Raw genomic sequence first — 17248 nt, 5'->3', positions numbered from 1 at the left:
GAAATATGAAAATAAAATAATCGCAGCTGCCAAATACACTGTATTTTATGTGTACAAGCGCTTTAGTCTCATTCATGAATAATTTTCAAATGCGTTTCTGCAGGTGGGCCGGAAAACAAGGTGATTACTTAACTTATGTAGCCAGAGAACATGCGTCGACATGCCATGCAATGGCTTGAACGAGAAGAACGCTATCAATATCTATGCTCGTTTGAAAATGGACTGTAACATATCAGTTTGGGTGAGGCAATAAATTGAAAGTAAGGTTTAACCGAATTTCCTTTGATGTTTTTTCTCAAAGGGTAAAAAGTGCTCCTCCTATAATGACACACAGGGTGAACGCGGACTCCAGCTACAAAACGTAGAAGGATGTGCAGGTATAGTTTCTGAGTACTTTGATGTAAGGAGCATTTGGTCTCCGATCGCTCGTTACAGAGGAATTGGTTTAGTTTGATTTCCTACCGCGATTTATCACTGTATCTGCACTGAACTGACAGCATTTGCACAACAGTACAAATGTTGGCGGTATGTGGTGTGTGTCTCGTTTGGAAATAAACTTCTATTCACTCGCAGTACTTGTTTTTGCCAACAGTAAGACCACTTTTACCGTACAACTCGGTTCTGTCTCTGCATTCTTTATTCAGCATTATCAGTTGTATTTTAACAGTGGTACATGGCGTTATGGATAGGTGTAATGATGAAGAATTGCCGATATGCATCTCGTATATGGTTGTAATGGAATTACATCATAACTACGCTGTGGTAAAAAGCTGAGTCTTTTGAACGATGGCGGGATTAAATGTGAGCCAAAACAGGATGAGAATATTTAGCAAGAGCAGAAATGAGATTAATGACAAACATAACATCTAAAATAGGAACAAAGCAGTAGGCGAAATAAATTATTTATATTACCTCCGAAGTGAGATAATGCATGCCAGACGAAGCAAGAAAGATATTATAAGCAGTTTTGCACGACCTTAGAGAGTATTCGTAGCGAAACGGATACTGCTAATATGAAATATAGGCCTTACTTGAGGAATAAATGTCAGTAAGTGTAGCCTACCTCTACGGTCAAAAGTGAACGAATGATCTGAATTGCCTTCCGCCTGATTTGTATGCAACACGCATAACGTAACTGTCTTGCGCGTCGTCTAATCTCTCTTCAATCGAATCTTTTGACTTCACAAAATGGTTACCACACGAAAACAGTACTTAACACAATTCTGTATCGGTATCATATGGTTGTCATATCTATGTTTTTTGCAGTTTTAAGTGTGCTGCAAGGAAACCGGAAGCGATTCCCAGTTTTGGCAACCCCAGGCGCTATCAACATTGAGTAAATAACATTCATTTTAATAATGTGCGTTTAAAAACATGTTTTCTTAAGAATTCTTTCATTACGACTACCTCTAGGCCGGCCTGTGTGGCCGAGCGATTCTAGGCGCTTCAGTCTGGAACCACGCGACCGCTACGGTCGCAGGTTCGAATCCTGCCTCGGGCATGGATGTGTGTGATGTCCTTAGGTTAGTTAGGTTTAAGTAGTTCAAGTTCTAGGGGACTGATGACCTCAGATGTTAAGTTCCATAGTGCTCAGAGCCATTTAAACCATTTTGTAAACTACCTCTAACCCAACATTACACACATAAAAAGACAATATACAACTGATTACAAAATGTGAAAAGCTACAAAGAAATTTCAAAAGCTGGCAGTAACAGATGTTTCGAAACCAGGAAAGTTACCTGTGCGAGGAATCTCTCACAGTGACCAAAAACTGGACTGAAAAAGTCGTAAAGAAAATGAAATAAATGAATGAATGCAGAGCCATTTCTCGTACAGCTCCTGATAACATGAAAGCAGAAGCAGTCGTGTTAAGAATGTGTAATAAGGAACAAAAGCGCTGACAGGAGCGTCTCGAATATGTCCTCATTAAGCGAAATTGTCATTCAGTATACAAAAGCGAATGAAGCGGGACGCATCATCTCCTTTATAGTGTCATTACAATATAACTACTGGCGATGCATTGCCATATCTGACCAATGAGCTTTGCAATTTTCGGATAGCTTAAGACAGAGGGAAACGAAGGTAAAAAGAAGGGATTCACCTAGTCGAGTGTGAGACGGAATTTCTATACGCTCCTCATAGTTGACGCATTTTGTTCGTCGTTTATTTCCTGACTGTTGCACACTAACGACGCCTCTAGGTTATCAGAAAATGCATATGAGAATTACAGAAGCGTCAGTGTTTGAACAGACCACCACTTTAAACACGCAATGAACAACGCTAATTGCAATTTCATTTCATCCTAGAGGCTCTTGGAAAGTTTTAATAACGCTTTCAAGGAAGCCCTCACATACACCCAAATTTTCTCCTGGTACTATTGCTCATCAACTGTAAGCTAACAAAAAAAAAGGGAGATGATATAAGCATTGCAAAGCGGGATCGACAGACAGACATGTAGAATAGACACCTCACTCTTGATATCACCGTGTAATAACATGAAAAGGTCGAAAACTGGTATAGAAATGGTTATCGATTGCATAAGCTTGACGGAATAATTTGAACGTTTTGAAAGCGAACGTAGTTCACTGCTTCTGTAAGTACTCTCATGCATAAATCGCCCCTACAGGGCGAACTGTCACCAAATACGTGTCACTGAAGATCTCTACGTGTCATGTGAGACACTTACGGTAACACGAGGACGGGCTTATGTGTGTCCGCTACACACTACTTTTATCATCGAAGTCCCAATGTGATGCAAAATACGATCGCGTTAAAAGTAAAACAATAGTCAGTCCGAAGATTGATTTGAATGCGACAACACTTGACTAAACATGATGCTTGCTGCTGCCCTCCACCGACCACATAATTTGTTGATTTATATGTGCGCTTTAATGATTTATTAACTTGATTTCCTTTTGCGTGTACTCTTACAACCAGATTTACACATATATGTGGTAGTCTTGAAACGGATCTCGGTTAGAACGCAAGACTACACATAGACGTAGAAAGGTCAGAAGTGCGTGAAAATTTTGGGAGAATAGTGTTACTAATACTTTTGTTCACTAAACTTTCGTCGTTAAGTTATCATCATAAGTTCTAATTCATTTGAATTAGAGCAGTGCATATTTTCCAGCGCCTCTTGTATGGTTGATTATATGTGACATAAAAACATAAGAGAGATAATTATCATCGTCAATATAACTTCTCAAATTAACTAAGACAGTCTGATAATGCCCATCTAGTTTTTGTGCTCCACGCCTGTAGAGAGTTACCGGTCCGCAGACGAAGAAAGCGTAAATGCAAGTTTAAATTGCACTTTCGTCCATAAAACATTTTCTTTGTCGTTGTTTGATAACGAGCGAGAAAGGTACCCGGAAATTAGAAGAATAAGAATGGTAGAGATTGCTTTCCTGCCAAGCTCCTTGACAGGTTCCTCAGTGAAATCATCAGTGTGTTGAAGGGGGTACCTTGTACAGTAGCAACACTTAACACATTTTCTTTAGTCATTTTTCCTATATGATGAATACAAGGCGTTTCAGTTATTGGCAAAGGACTGTGACTGTGAAAGATTGCTGGGTTTCTGTTTTTGACACAAAACGCCTCCTTAACGTCACCACATACATAATATTACATTTTGTTGACTCACTGTGGCCTTCGCTTCAAATACTTTCTGTTATTTTCAGTCATAATTTTCTTTTTTTATGTCGTTAAGACACGGTGGTTCAAACCCTCATCTAATCATCATGATTTATGTTTCCGGTTATTTCCTTAAAAAAGATAAGTGCTTGGATATTTCCTCTGAAAGGGCACAGTTGATTCTCTTCCCCGTCCTTTACAATCCAAGATTCGGTTACATCTCTAATCATCATCTTTATCTGTACGCTTCTTCAAATCCCGCTGGATCTCTTCAATGTGGAAAATAATTCACGTCTAAATCGATCCTACCTGAAACGAGGAAACCAATTTCTGACGTGATTTCTTCAATATACTCAGCCCACGGGTGGCACAAATGTTTACAACTGTTTCCGCTGCCTGAAAGCCTCTGGTAAATCAAAAGGTAGCAAAAGTGACACCTGATAGACTTTTTCTCCGTTTCACGCTTTATTTTCTAACGGTTAAACAACCTTCATCATAAACTTCAACTATGCAAAATTCAACAAGTGACTGCAAGAGCAATTCTAGACCTCAAATAAAAAATGACGAGCGATAAATATCCTAATAGCAATCTGCCTGACCAAATACCAACCAAAATCTCTGCAATTATCAGCTTTTTTCGGAAAAATTTTTGCCCAAAATGTTTCATTATTGTTCTCTCTGTATATTGAATGAGAACAAGTCACAACGCTCTTGTCTGTACAATTATATGAGATATAGTGCGCCTTAAAAATAATGAAGAGAAGAGTGAGCTCGGTATCTCGGCTTTGCATTTACACTGCCCTAGATTTGCTAATAGACCACAAATACATACAACATCCCAACTACCAATCGAGATGGCGCAGCGGCTAGCTCACAGGACTCGTATTCCGAAAGATGACGTTCAAATCCCCGCCCGGCCATCCAGACTTACGTTTTAAGTGATTTCCTTAAGTCTCTAAAGGTAAATGGCAAGTTGAGAAAGGCACGGTCAACCATCCTCTAATCCAAGCTTGCGATTCTATCTCTCATGACTTCGTTGTCGAAGGACTGTTACGCTGCGGTCACAGGTTCGAATCCTGCCTCGGGCATGGATGTGTGTGATATCCTTAGGTTAGTTAGGTTTAAGTAGTTCTAAGTTCAAGGGTACAGATGTCCTCAGAAGTTAATTCCCATGGTGCTCAGAGCCATTTGAACCATTTTTTGAAGGACTGTTAAACTCTAATCTTTTTTTATCCCCTCAGCCCTCGCGAAAAACAACTCTTCCTGTAGAAATGTAGAATTTTTCGCTTCCCACAGAGTTGCCAACTTGTGATGGTGACCAATATGTGATTACAAAATTACGTCGAACTTGTGCATCGGGTAGCCGATGCATTTGGTAACTGGCGCTGCGTACTAGCCAGGAAGTAACTAATTTGAACAGGCTGTAACGCAGCTCGAGAGAATCAGAATACACATCTAGTGTGCGGCAGCGTTTGTTACGATAAAATCATAAGCCGACTATGAGTGTGACACCGTTTTTGTTCGTCCAGTCTTGTCTCATAATTGATGACCATTCGACCGGAATAGAAAGAAAAGCATTAATAGGTATGTCGATTACTTTTGAAATGATAAATAATTTACTTGCTTGTTATGAATATGTCAAATTCTCATTAGACTATCCCCCACAGTTTTTATATTTTCACACTTTTTTGTGATACTTCACAAGAGGACAGGTGATTAGAATAATTGCTAAAGGCGTGGGTTCCATTCTCACTTTTATCAACGATTTTTAGCAAACAGTAACATATTCTGTTTTGCTCTGGTAACGACAACTGAACAACACAGGCTTCTAAAACCACATTACACATGCAGTTGCTTTGCTGCCATCTGGAACACAGCCGGTGTAGGCTGGACCATGACCAAGGCAGAAGTCGCTGTAGGCACAAGCTCTGTTATCACTTCAGCCCGGAATTTTACTTTATTAATGGACCAATTACCATGTGAGGCACAGGGCACTTACTTCTCATAGTATTTGAACTTGAAATACTAAAAATATCGGTGCCGGAGTGAGATCGAACTAAGGCCTCATTGACTCGTGACTCATCTGGGATAAAATAGTTCCATCGTTTCGTTGTTTCTCCAAGATGCCCAACATCCACGTCCTCCATGAAAGTGCTTGCCTGGATTAGAATTCTCGTCTGGGACAAAATCTTTCATCAAGTCATTTCAAGATGTAGTTCGCGAACAAAAAATTAAAGGTGAAATTTAATCAGGATTTTCAGGTGTCTCTCCATCTGTTGTCATCAATTGTGATTGGTGCTGGTTTCGACTCCTAGTCAGAAATAGATTTCTTCATTTCAGTTTCAAACATGCAACTCCTAGCAACTTGTGAAAATATAAATGCAGACGAAAGAAATCTTGTAAGCTTTCAGGACATTCGTTAAAGATGCCCTGAAAACTTAAAAAAAGAGAACTTAATGCACAGCTAGCAAAAGATTTTTTCTTTTCAACTATTGCAAAAGTGATGTAGATTAATAAAGCGCCTGAAAATTAGACATCAGGACTCACAATTTGTCTCGTATTGAAATATAAATGACGATTTGTGACACAAAGCACTTTGTTTTCTTTCTTACTAATGTCATGTAAGCTTCTTTCCTTCGGTTGGGAAGAGAAGTTCCATGTGCCCAAACTGTATTTATTACTGTACGCTGGTCATTAAAAAGTGTACGTTTCATACGTCCAGGTTATCGCTGTCACGTTCCTCTATACAGGGTGTCACAAAAAGGTACGGCCAAACTTTCGAAAACATTCCTCACACACAAAGAAAGAAAATATGTCATGTGGACATGTGTCCGGAAACGCTTACTTTCCATATTAGAGCTCATTTTATTACTTCTCTTCAAATCACATTAATCATGGAATGAAAACACACAGCAACAGAACTTACCAGCGTGATTTCAAACACTTTGTTACAGGAAATGTTCAAAATGTCCTCCGTTAGCGAGGATACATGCATCCACCCTCCGTCGCATGGAATCCCTGATGCGCTGATGCAGCCCTGGAGAATGGCATATTGTATCACAGCCGTCCACAATACGAGCACGGAGAGTCTCTACATTTGGTACCGGGGTTGCGTGGACAAGAGCTTTCAAATGCCTCCGTAAATTAAAGACAAGAGGGTTGAGGTCAGGAGAGCGTGGAGGCCATGGACTTCGTCCGCCTCTACCAATCCATCGGTCACCGAATCTGTTGTTGAGAAGCGTACGAACACTTCGACTGAAATGTGCAGGAGCTCCATTGCGCATGAACCACACGTTGTGTCGTACTTGTAAAGGCACATGTTCTAGCAGCACAGGTAGAGTATCCCTTATGAAATCATGATAACGTGCTCCATTGAGCGTAGGTGGAAGAAACTAAAATGAGCTCTAACTGACTGACTGAAAGACTGACTTACTCAACATCGCCCAGACCAAACCACAAAGGATAGAATCTTGAAATTTGGAGAAGATGTGCATCCTGTACTGTAGGCGTTGTTTAAGATTGGAAATTTTAAATTACAAACCTAAGGTGGTGAGATGGGGGATGAAGGTTCTTTTTTTTGTTTTTGAAAAATGTCACTACTAAGGCAATGTTGAAGTTAGACCTACGAAAATTGCTCTCTGGTTTCTCGGTCAGAAATAAAGAAATACATTTTTCAGCAGTTTTGGAAATTTAAACCTATGGGGATGAAATAGCGGGTGAAAGCTTTTTTTGACAATATATCATTGTTAAAGAACTACTAAAGTATTTTTAAGTTACATCTACGAACATTACTATTGGACTTCTCGGTTACAAATAAAAAAATTCATGTCTCAGTGTTTTTGGAAATTGAACCCATAAGAGAGTAAAATAGGGGATGAGAATTTTTATGAAAATATTTTCTTATGAAAGCATTTTTAAAGCTAAATCTATGAAAATTTAAATTTGGCTTCTGAGTTAGAAATAAAAACTACATGTTTCACTATTATTGAAAATTCAGCCTCTGTGGGGGTGAAACGGGGATGCAAGTTTTTATGGAAATATTTCATCGTTCAAGTATTTTTGAAGATAATCTATGAAAATTTGCATTTGGCTTCTCTTGTAGAAATAAAACAAACTCTTATCACTGTTTTCGAAATTCAGGAGCGGATTGGGTGATATAGGATTTGAAACGTTTTATGAAAATATTTCCTTGTGAAAACATTTTTAAAGGTTAATCTATGGAAACTGGTGCTCGGCTTCTCAGTTGGAGAAGAAAAAATACACGTTTCTCTGGTTTTGGAAACTGAACACCTAAGGGGGTGAAATAGGGTCAGACTGGTTCACTTACTGATTATCACCCAGCCCAAATTGCTAAGGATAGAAACTTGAAGTTTGGGAAGGGTGTGGACCTTATACTGTAGACGTCGTTTAAGGAGGGATTGTCCGAAATCCCACTCCTAAGAGGGTGAAATAAGGAGTGAAAAGCATGTTGAAAGTATATCGCTATGAAGGGAATTTTGAAGCTAGAACTTTAAAACTGGTATTTGGTTTCTAAGTCATAAAATATAGAAATATGTGTTTTAGCATTTTCGGAAATTCAACCAGTAAGGGACTAAAATAGTGGAGAACGGTTTTTTCAAATAAATGATTACTAAAGAAGTACTAAAGGAATTTTAAGCCTATATCTATGCCAATCCATATTTCAGTTCTCGGTTAGAAATAAAAAAAGAACACTTGGACAGCGTTTTTGTAAATTCAACGTGCAAGGAAGTACAATAGAGGATGAAAATTTTTAAGAAAATATTTCGTGATTTTAAAAAAATTTTAAAGTTACATTTATCAAATTTGATATTTCACTTGTCGGTTAGCTGTAAAGAAATATTTGCTCGAAGATAGCGATAGAAATATCTCCACAAGAACACAAAAGACATTGATAAAAGCTTCGGACTCCAGCTACCAGAATCGCTTTTTGTCAGTAGTCCATTCGGAAAGGACCATGCTTATAAGGCCTCAGTTAGCTTGAGAAGCTTAGAAGCTATAGCAGTTTGGGAGTAGCATAAAAATTTCGATTAAATAAAAACAAAAAGAAACTATGCAGGCCGTACGGTCTACGGACTACAGAATTTTATGTGCACATAGACACATGACAGATACGCTATGTATGTTGCATGCGAATCAGGGGGAAGTCCATTCAGGTCTTTCGGATACCGGCAAGCATGGTAATACGTCTGGAGCACAGCACTGTCTGAAAGTGATTGTGGACTGTGGGAAAATAGGAAAAGGTGATGAAGCATTTGAGCTGTAGTGTTACAAAAGTTGCTAGGAAATTACTTTTTGAAAAACTGCTACGTAACTGAAATAAAGCAGAGTTAAAAAGAACAAATTGAAGCAATTAATCTCTATCGATAAATGACATGTCTACCAGTACCAGTGATTACCATTACTCAATTCACATAGTCTACATATTGATACTAAATTGTATGGCTCATCTAAATAAGAGGCTACTGTGAAGCTAGAGTGAGATGAGCAGGCGCAAATGTTCACAAGCCAGGCGCCCTTATAAGCAGATGAACGCGGGACTTCGAAAATTTGCCGACTGACTCGAACTTGATTGCAGGCGCAGATGCGACCTAAAACTGACTTGCGGCCACTTCAGCCTCCATCAGCAGATTACGACGGTAAGATCTAGCCGCCGCAGTGGCACGACCTATATGGACAGTCAAATTATTTTTACCGAGTTTCCATAACTTCAAATTTCATTAGGATGACTTGCTTGCTGATTTTATTATTAATGTGATTTCAATTTCGGCCACAGAAGCAAACGTAAACCTTTCTATAGCGCTATCTGCTTTTCATTACCAACATTTAGGCAATCACAGTACGACTTCGCGACTATAATTGTTGTGTACTGGTGCGCGTTTACTAGAATCAGATCCCAGATCCCTTAGCTAGCCTTGACTAGATATAAGTTTTGATATGTAAACCGTTGTCAGATATTTTATGAGCCATCTTAAACGTAATGGACTGAATTAATTGTGTTTTTTTGTTATATTAGCTAATCACTTCCACATTCATTATTTTGGCGAAATTATTAATTATGTCAGATTAAAGAGGCCACTCTACTTACTTCTAGTACGTAGTGCGTGTGTTGATAAGATCTGTGGACATTCTCTAGGAAATCGACGAGGGAAGAAGAGTGCAGAAAACACTAATTATAATCAGATATGGCGTGTCAGAGAATAGGTTACTACATCGGGCAATTACGTCCTCGGCGCTAGAGATAACTATAGAGGGTCAGTATTATAGGGAAGACACATTATAGTACCTATATCGAACTACTGAAGACATTAGGAAAACTTACGTACCATTTACAACGAATTTCGGTTTCTACCTCTCACCTACCTTATTTCCAATCATTCTTTTAGTTCTCCATAACGACCAAGGTATCCATGTGTTTCACGAAATGTTCAAGTCCATTTCTTAGCATTTAAGATATAATACGTTCGACATTCTGGCCATTTAGGTGATATACACTATTGGCCATTAAAATTGCTACACCAAGAAGAAATGCAGATGATAAACGGGTATTCATTGGACAAATATATTACACTAGAACTGAAATGTGATTACATTTTCACGTAATTTCGGTGCGTAGATTCTGAGAAATCAGTACCCAGAACAACCACCTCTGGCCGTAATACCGGCCTTGATACGCCTGGGCATTGAGTGAAACAGAGATTGGATGGCGTGCACAGGTACAGCTGCCCATGCAGCTTCAAAACGATACCACAGTTCATCAAGAGTAGTGACTGGCGTTTTGTGACGAGCCAGTTGCTCGGCCACCATTGACCAGACGTTTTCAATTGGTGAGAGATCTGGAGAATGTGCTGGCCATGGCAGCAGTCCAACATTTTCTGTATTCAGAAAGGCCCGTATAGGACCTGCAGCATGCGGTTGTGCATTATCCAGCTGAAATGTAGGGTTTCGCAGGGATCGAATGAAGGGTAGAGCCACGGGTCGTAACACATCTGAAATGTCACGTCCACTGTACAAAGTGCCGTCAATGCGAACAAAAGGTGATCGAGACGTGTAACCAATGGCAGCCCATACCATCACGCCGGGTGATTCGCCAGTGTGGCGAGGACGAATACACGCTTCCAATGTGCGTTCACCGCGATGTCGCAAAAACACGAATGCGACCATCATGATGCTGTAAACAGAACCTGGATTCATCCGAAAAAATGACGTTTTGCCATTCGTGCACCCAGGTTCGTCGTTGAGTACACCATCGTAGGCGCTCCTGTCTGTGATTCAGCGTCAAGGGTAACCGCAGCCATGGTCTCCGAGCTGGTAGTCCATGCTGCTGCAAACGTTGTCGAAACTGTTCGTGCAGATGGTTGTCTGGGGATCGAGACGTGGCTGCACGATCTGTTACAGCCATGCGGATAAGATGCCTGTCATCTCGACTGCTAGTGATACGAGGCCGTTGGGATCCAGCACGGCGTTCCGTATTACCCTCCTGAACCACCGAGTCCATATTCTGCTAACAGTCATTCGATCTCGACCAACGCGAGGAGCAATGTCGCGATACGATAAACCGCAATCGCGATAGGCTACAATCCGACATTTATCAAAGTCGGAAACGTGATGGTACGCATTTCTCCTCCTTACACGAGGCATCACAACAACGTTTCACTAGGCAATGCCGGTCAACTGCTGTTTTTGTATGAGAAATCGGTTGGAAACTTTCCTCATGTCAGCACGTTGTAGGTGTCGCCAACGGCGCCAACCTTGTGTGAATGCTCTGAAAAGCTAATCATTTGCATGTCACACCATCTTCCTGTCGGTTAAATTACGCGTCTGTAGCACGTCATCTTCGTGGTGTAGCAATTTTAATGGCCAGTAGTGTAGTTTCAACGAAACATGTCTGATATTTCTTCCGTCAGCACCTTGTCTGTCATGCTTTTGCAGCAGCTCAAATAATCAATCTTCGGAACTCGGTAGAAGCAATCTGAAACGCCACTCGCCAGGAATTTGATAAAAAAAAACTCTGTATAGTCTGATCCTGTCTTTTAAACATTATCTGTGTCGGCGACTGCTACTTCATTCTCCACGTAAGACATGATTGGAAAACGGCGCACAAATCGACTTCCTACACGTTAATGCATACTTTTGAAACGGAAGCAGCTAATTTAGTTCCAAACAACCTTTGTCCACGTGAAATATAACTTATTTCATTAAAATTCTGCAAATATGAGAATTTGACTGATAGTGTTTGGGAGTGACCTGTACATTCTGTATGACCCGTCACTCAAAGATTGGCGTAGACTTGATGATGATAGATGAGTCAAGACAGCTGTGTAAATCAAGAGATCACAAAACATCTATAATGTACATCACCCACAGATCAGTGCGACCGCAGTTCGTGGTCGTGCGGTAGCGTTCTCGCTTCCCGCGCCCGGGTTACCGGGTTCGATTCCCGGCGAGGTCAGGGATTTTCTCTGCCTCGTGATGACTGGGTGTTGTGTGATGTCCTTAGGTTAGTTAGGTTTAAGTAGTTCTAAGTTCTAGGGGACTGATAACCACAGATGTTAAGTCCTATAGTGCTCAGAGCCATTTGAACAGATCAGAGCAGTGCATTCGGACAATACAATCCGCTAAGGTAATCGCACTTTGAGAGTGGTGCGTGTAGGTTACTGAACCAGTATTTCAAATAAAATTAGTGCTACTGTAAACTGACTATTTACTACAAACAATGTGTTTAGTGTCCTACAATAAATATCACTGAGAATATTTAGGGTGTTTCGCAATCACTATTACAGGTCTCTAAGGGGTGTAGTAGTTTAGACAGAGAACTCGTGTATGAATATGTGCCATTTTGATGTAAAATAATTTTGAAGGTCGTGGGAGGAGCAGCTTAGTGTTCAACGCCTCGTCCATTACGAGGCCATTAGAGACGGAGCAAAAGCCCGGATTATGTAAGGGCGGGGAAGGAAATCGCCCTTGCCCTTTCAAAAAAGCATCCCAGCATTTTTCTGAAGCTGTTTGGAGAAATATAAATCAGGATGACCGAACATGGTTGGAACCGTCATTCTCCCGAAGGCGAGCGCAATGTGCTAACCGCTGCACCACCTGGCTCGATTTGGTAATCTAACTACTTTTGAAACTGCAGGGTCACTGTACGCACGCAGTGGTTGCCGTACGGTCAGACGTATGTGTTCTACAAGCGCCAGTGTCATGGGTAGTGTTTTAAGTGTTTGCCGCCCAATTCTCTTCTGAGTGACGAAGGACTCACCGTTCCAAGTCGGAAAGAAGGCAGCGCGACCGTGGACCACCGCTGTCAGCCCCCCCCCCCCCCCTCGCCCCCGTTGCGTTGTGTCGCAGTCGGCGAAAACGATGTATGATGTCATAACTACGACGGGTGACTTACGCTTGTGCCCTCTTGTCAGTTTTGGTGCGTACTGTGTCGTGGGGGATTTGAAAGTATTCTAGTCTTCCAACATTTTATATCCGAGAGGTACATTTCCGTTTACAGTCTATTTTAAAAGCTACATTTACTACTTCCTCTTTACAAGCCCTGGAAGCCTGAGAGAGTAATTATTGTGAAGTACGATACTTTTATTGTTATACATCACATACATGTGATGTATGCTGGCCGTTTGTCAATGGGCCATCATACAGTAATCTTGCTACAATTTTTCATTTTCACTTGTGTTGCCATACATCACATGTTGTCGTTTCGTCAATGGACCATCGTATTGTAATCTTGCTACAATTTTTCGTTTTTATTGGCAATTATGGTTTTCGATGGTAACCTGTGTCTAAGCATGTATGACATGCGATAAATCTGCGATAATTTTTCTGCCGTTGAAGATGATTGAAGACCGAATCCGTAGCAGAATAAATATCATTATCACAGACAGCGCAGCGTTATGCAGTTTGTAAATGCCGCACATTCTGCTGACCAGCACCTAATCGAGATGTTCTTTGGTTTCGGCTCTGGGAGAAGAACGGGCGCCGGCCACTGTGGCCGAGCGGTTCGAGGCGCTTGAGTCCGGAACCACGCGGTTGCTACGGTCACAGATTCGAATCCTGTCTCGGGCATGGAGCTGTGTGATGTCCTTAGGTTGGTTAGGTTTACGTAATTCTAAGTCTAGGGGACTGATGAACTCAGATGTGCCTAGAGCCATTTGAACCATTTTTTGAAGAATGGGCTGTCATCCCTGCACAAACATCCCCAGCAGACCTCAGAATGTAATAAAGGTGAAGGGTAGACACACCTCATATTAATGTCCATTACCAAGTCTCCGGACACACTCGAACACATAGTGTAGATGTTAGACTCCTGCGCGTTCTATGCTTAATTTTTTGAGGCAAATTTTATTGAACTGTAGAGAAAGATAAGACGTTTCCTCCAAATACAGCACAACGCTGCTTGTCGTGCAGACGGTCTGAGAGCACCAGGCGATAAGGACGCACATGACAACAGGCCGCAGACGCAATTGCGGTGCCGCTCACCACAGACACAAAAACCTCACACTGTCAGCGCCGTGGCGACAGCCGCCGCAGCGAAAGCAGGGTGGGGAAGGGGAAGGAGTGCCGGCAACATCACAGCGCCAGGCGAAGAACACACCTGCGGTACGCCGTCCGTCACAAGGCTTAAATAAAAGATAAGCGGGCGCTCCCCTGCGCGTGCTCCCCACGCACTCTGCTAAGCGGCACTTCCGGTGGGTCCAGCTCGCTTTTGCCATTCACAGACTACAACACTGACACTAACTAACAAATTCAGCGACTATTGGGTTTTGTCGGTGACATTACTTCAACGGATTCCTTTGTCGACACATTTCGTGTTTTGAAGTGATAACATCGTCGTGTAGACAGTAGCAATGTTCATTAAACTATCTTAATTCGCTGTTTAGTTTGCAATGACACACTTTTGGCAAATATAACATACCATTCCATCTGACAGACACATTTAGGAAGTAATCCATACATATTATAAAAATGAATATATGAATGTATTTTTACTCTCTCTCTCTCTCTCCCTCCCTCTCTGTCAACCAGTCAGACTGTCAGTCAGTCTGTCTGTCTCTCTGTCTGTCTGTCTGTGTCTCTGCCAGTCTGTCTGTCTGCCTCTCTTTCTGTGTGTCTGCCAGTCTGTTTGTCTGTCTGTCTGTGTCTCTGCAAGTCTGTCTGTCTGCCTGTCTGTCTGTATCTGTCTCTCCCAGTCTGTTGGGCTGTCTGTCTGTCTGTCTGTGTCTCTGCCAGTCTGTCGGTCTGCCTGCCTGTATGTCTCTCTGTCTGTGTCTCTATGTCAGCCAGTCTGCCTGTCTGTTCTCTGTCTGTGTCTCTGCCAGTCTGTCTGTCTCTCTGTCTCTCTGTCTGTCTGTGTCTCTGTCAGTCTGTCTGTCAGTGTGCCCCTCTGTCTGTGTCTCTACCAGTATGTTTGTCTGTCAGTCTGTCTGTCTGTCTCTCTGTCTGTGGGTCTGCCAGTCTGTCCATCTGCCTGTCTGTCAGTCTGCCTGTCTGTCTCCCTGTGTGTGTCAAAAGTCAGTCATTCTGTCAGTCTGTCTCTCTGCCTGTATCTCTGAAAGTATGTATGTCCGTCTCCCTGTCTGTGTCTCTGCCAGTTTGTCTGTCTGTCTGTGTCTCTGTTAGTCTGTCTGACTTTATGTCAGTCTGTTTATCTGTCTGTATCTCTGTCAGTCTGTCTGCCTGCCTGCCTCTCTGTCTGTGTCTCTGCCTGTCTGTTGGTCTGTCTGTATCTCTGCCAGTCTGTCTCACTGTCTGTGTGCCTGCCTGCCTGTCTCTCTGTATGTATCTCTGTCAGTCTGTCTGTCTGTGTCTCTGCCAGTTTGTATGTGTGTCTGTCTCCCTGTCTGTGTCTCTGCCAGTCTGTCTGTCTGCCTCTGTCTCTGTCTCTTCCAGTCTGTCTGTCTGTCTTTCTGTCTATCTCCCTGTCTGTGTCCCTGAAGGTCTGTCTGTCTGTCTGTCTGTTTCTCTGTTGTGTCTCTGGGAGCCTGTCTGTCTGTCTATGACTCTGTCTGTGTCCCTTGCCAGTCAGTCTGTCTCTCTGTCTGTGTCTCTGCCAGTCTGTCAGACGGTCTGTCTTCCTGTCTCTCTGTCTGTGTCTCTGCCAGTCTGCTTGTCAGTCTCTCTGTCTGTGTCTCTGCAGGTCAGTCTATGACTGTCTGGCTGTCTTTCTGTCTGTGTCTCTACAAGTCTCACTGTCTGTCGTTCCGTTTCTCTGTCTGTGTTTCTGCCAGACTGTCTGTCTGCCTGCCTGCCTGTCTCTCTTCCTGTGTCTCTGCCAGTCTGTCTGTCTGTCTATCTGACTGTGCGTCTCTCTGTCTGTGTCTGCCAGTCTGTCTGTGTGTGTCTATGTCTACGTCTCTGTCAGGCTGTCTGTCTGCCTGCCTCTCTGTCTGTGTCTCTGCCAGTCTGTTGGTCTGCCTGTCTGTCTGTCTGTGTCTCTGCAAGTCTGTCTGTCTGCCTCCCTGTCTATCTCTGTCTCTGCAGTCTGTCGGGCTGTCTGTCTGTCTCTGTGTCAGTGTCTCTGGCAGTCAGTCAGTCTGTCTGCCTGTATCTCTGTCTATGTGGCTGTCAGTCTGTCTGCCTGTCAGTCTGTCTCCCGGTCTGACTGCGTCTCTGCCAGTCTCTCTGTCTGTCTGTCTCACTGTCTCTGCCAGTCTGTCTGTCTACCTGTCTGTCTCTCTGTCTCTGCCAGTCTGTCTGTCTCTCTGCCTCTGCCAGTCTGTCTGTTCCCTGTCTGTGACTCTGCCAGTCTGTCTGTCTCTCTGTCTGTGTCACTGCAAGCCAGTCACTCTATCAGTCTGTGTCTCTGCCTGTGTCTCTGCCCGTCTGTCTGTCTGTCTCTCTGTCTGCGTCTCTGCCAATCTGTCTGCCTGTCTGTCTGTCTGCCTGTCTCTCTGTCTTTGTCTCTGCCAGTCAGTCTATGTCTGTCAGTCTGTCTTTCTGCCTGTGTCTCTACAAGTCTGACTGTCTGTCGTTCTGCTTCTCTATCTGTGTCTCTGCCAGTCTGTCAGTCTGCCTGCCTCTCTGCCTGTGTCTCTGCCAGTCTTCCTGACTTTCTGTCTGGATGTCTGTCTGTGTATCTGTCTGTGTCTCTGCCAGTCTGTCTGTCTGTCTTTATATCTGTGTCTTTGCCAGTCTGTCTGTCTGTCTGTCTCTCTGTCTGTGTGTCTGCCAGTCGGTCTGTCTGACTGTCTGCCTGTCTCTCTGATAGTCTGTCTGTCTGTCTGTCTCTCTGAGTCCCTGCCAGTCTGCCTGATTGTCTGCCTGCCTCTCTGTCTGTGTCTCTGCCAGTCTGTCTGTCTTTCTGTCTGACTCTCTGTCTATGTCCCTGCCAGTCTAACTGTCTGTCTGTCTGTCTGTATTTCTGTCGGTGTCTCTGCCAGTCTGTCTGTCTGTCTGTGTCTCTGCCAGTCTGCCTGTTTGTCTGTCTGTCTGTCTGTGTCCCTGCCAGTCTGTTGGTCTGTCTGCCTGTCCATCTGTCTGCCTGTCTCTTTGTCTGTGTCTCTGGAAGTCGGTCTGACTGTCTGTTCTCTGTCTGTGTTTCTGCCAGTCTGTCTGCCTCTCTGTTAGTCTGCCTGTCTGTGTCTCTGCAAATCAG

The sequence above is a fragment of the Schistocerca piceifrons genome, chromosome 5 (assembly GCF_021461385.2).
Source record: "Schistocerca piceifrons isolate TAMUIC-IGC-003096 chromosome 5, iqSchPice1.1, whole genome shotgun sequence".
NCBI classification, from domain to species: domain Eukaryota; kingdom Metazoa; phylum Arthropoda; class Insecta; order Orthoptera; family Acrididae; genus Schistocerca; species Schistocerca piceifrons.
This window is presented reverse-complemented; position numbering follows the sequence as displayed.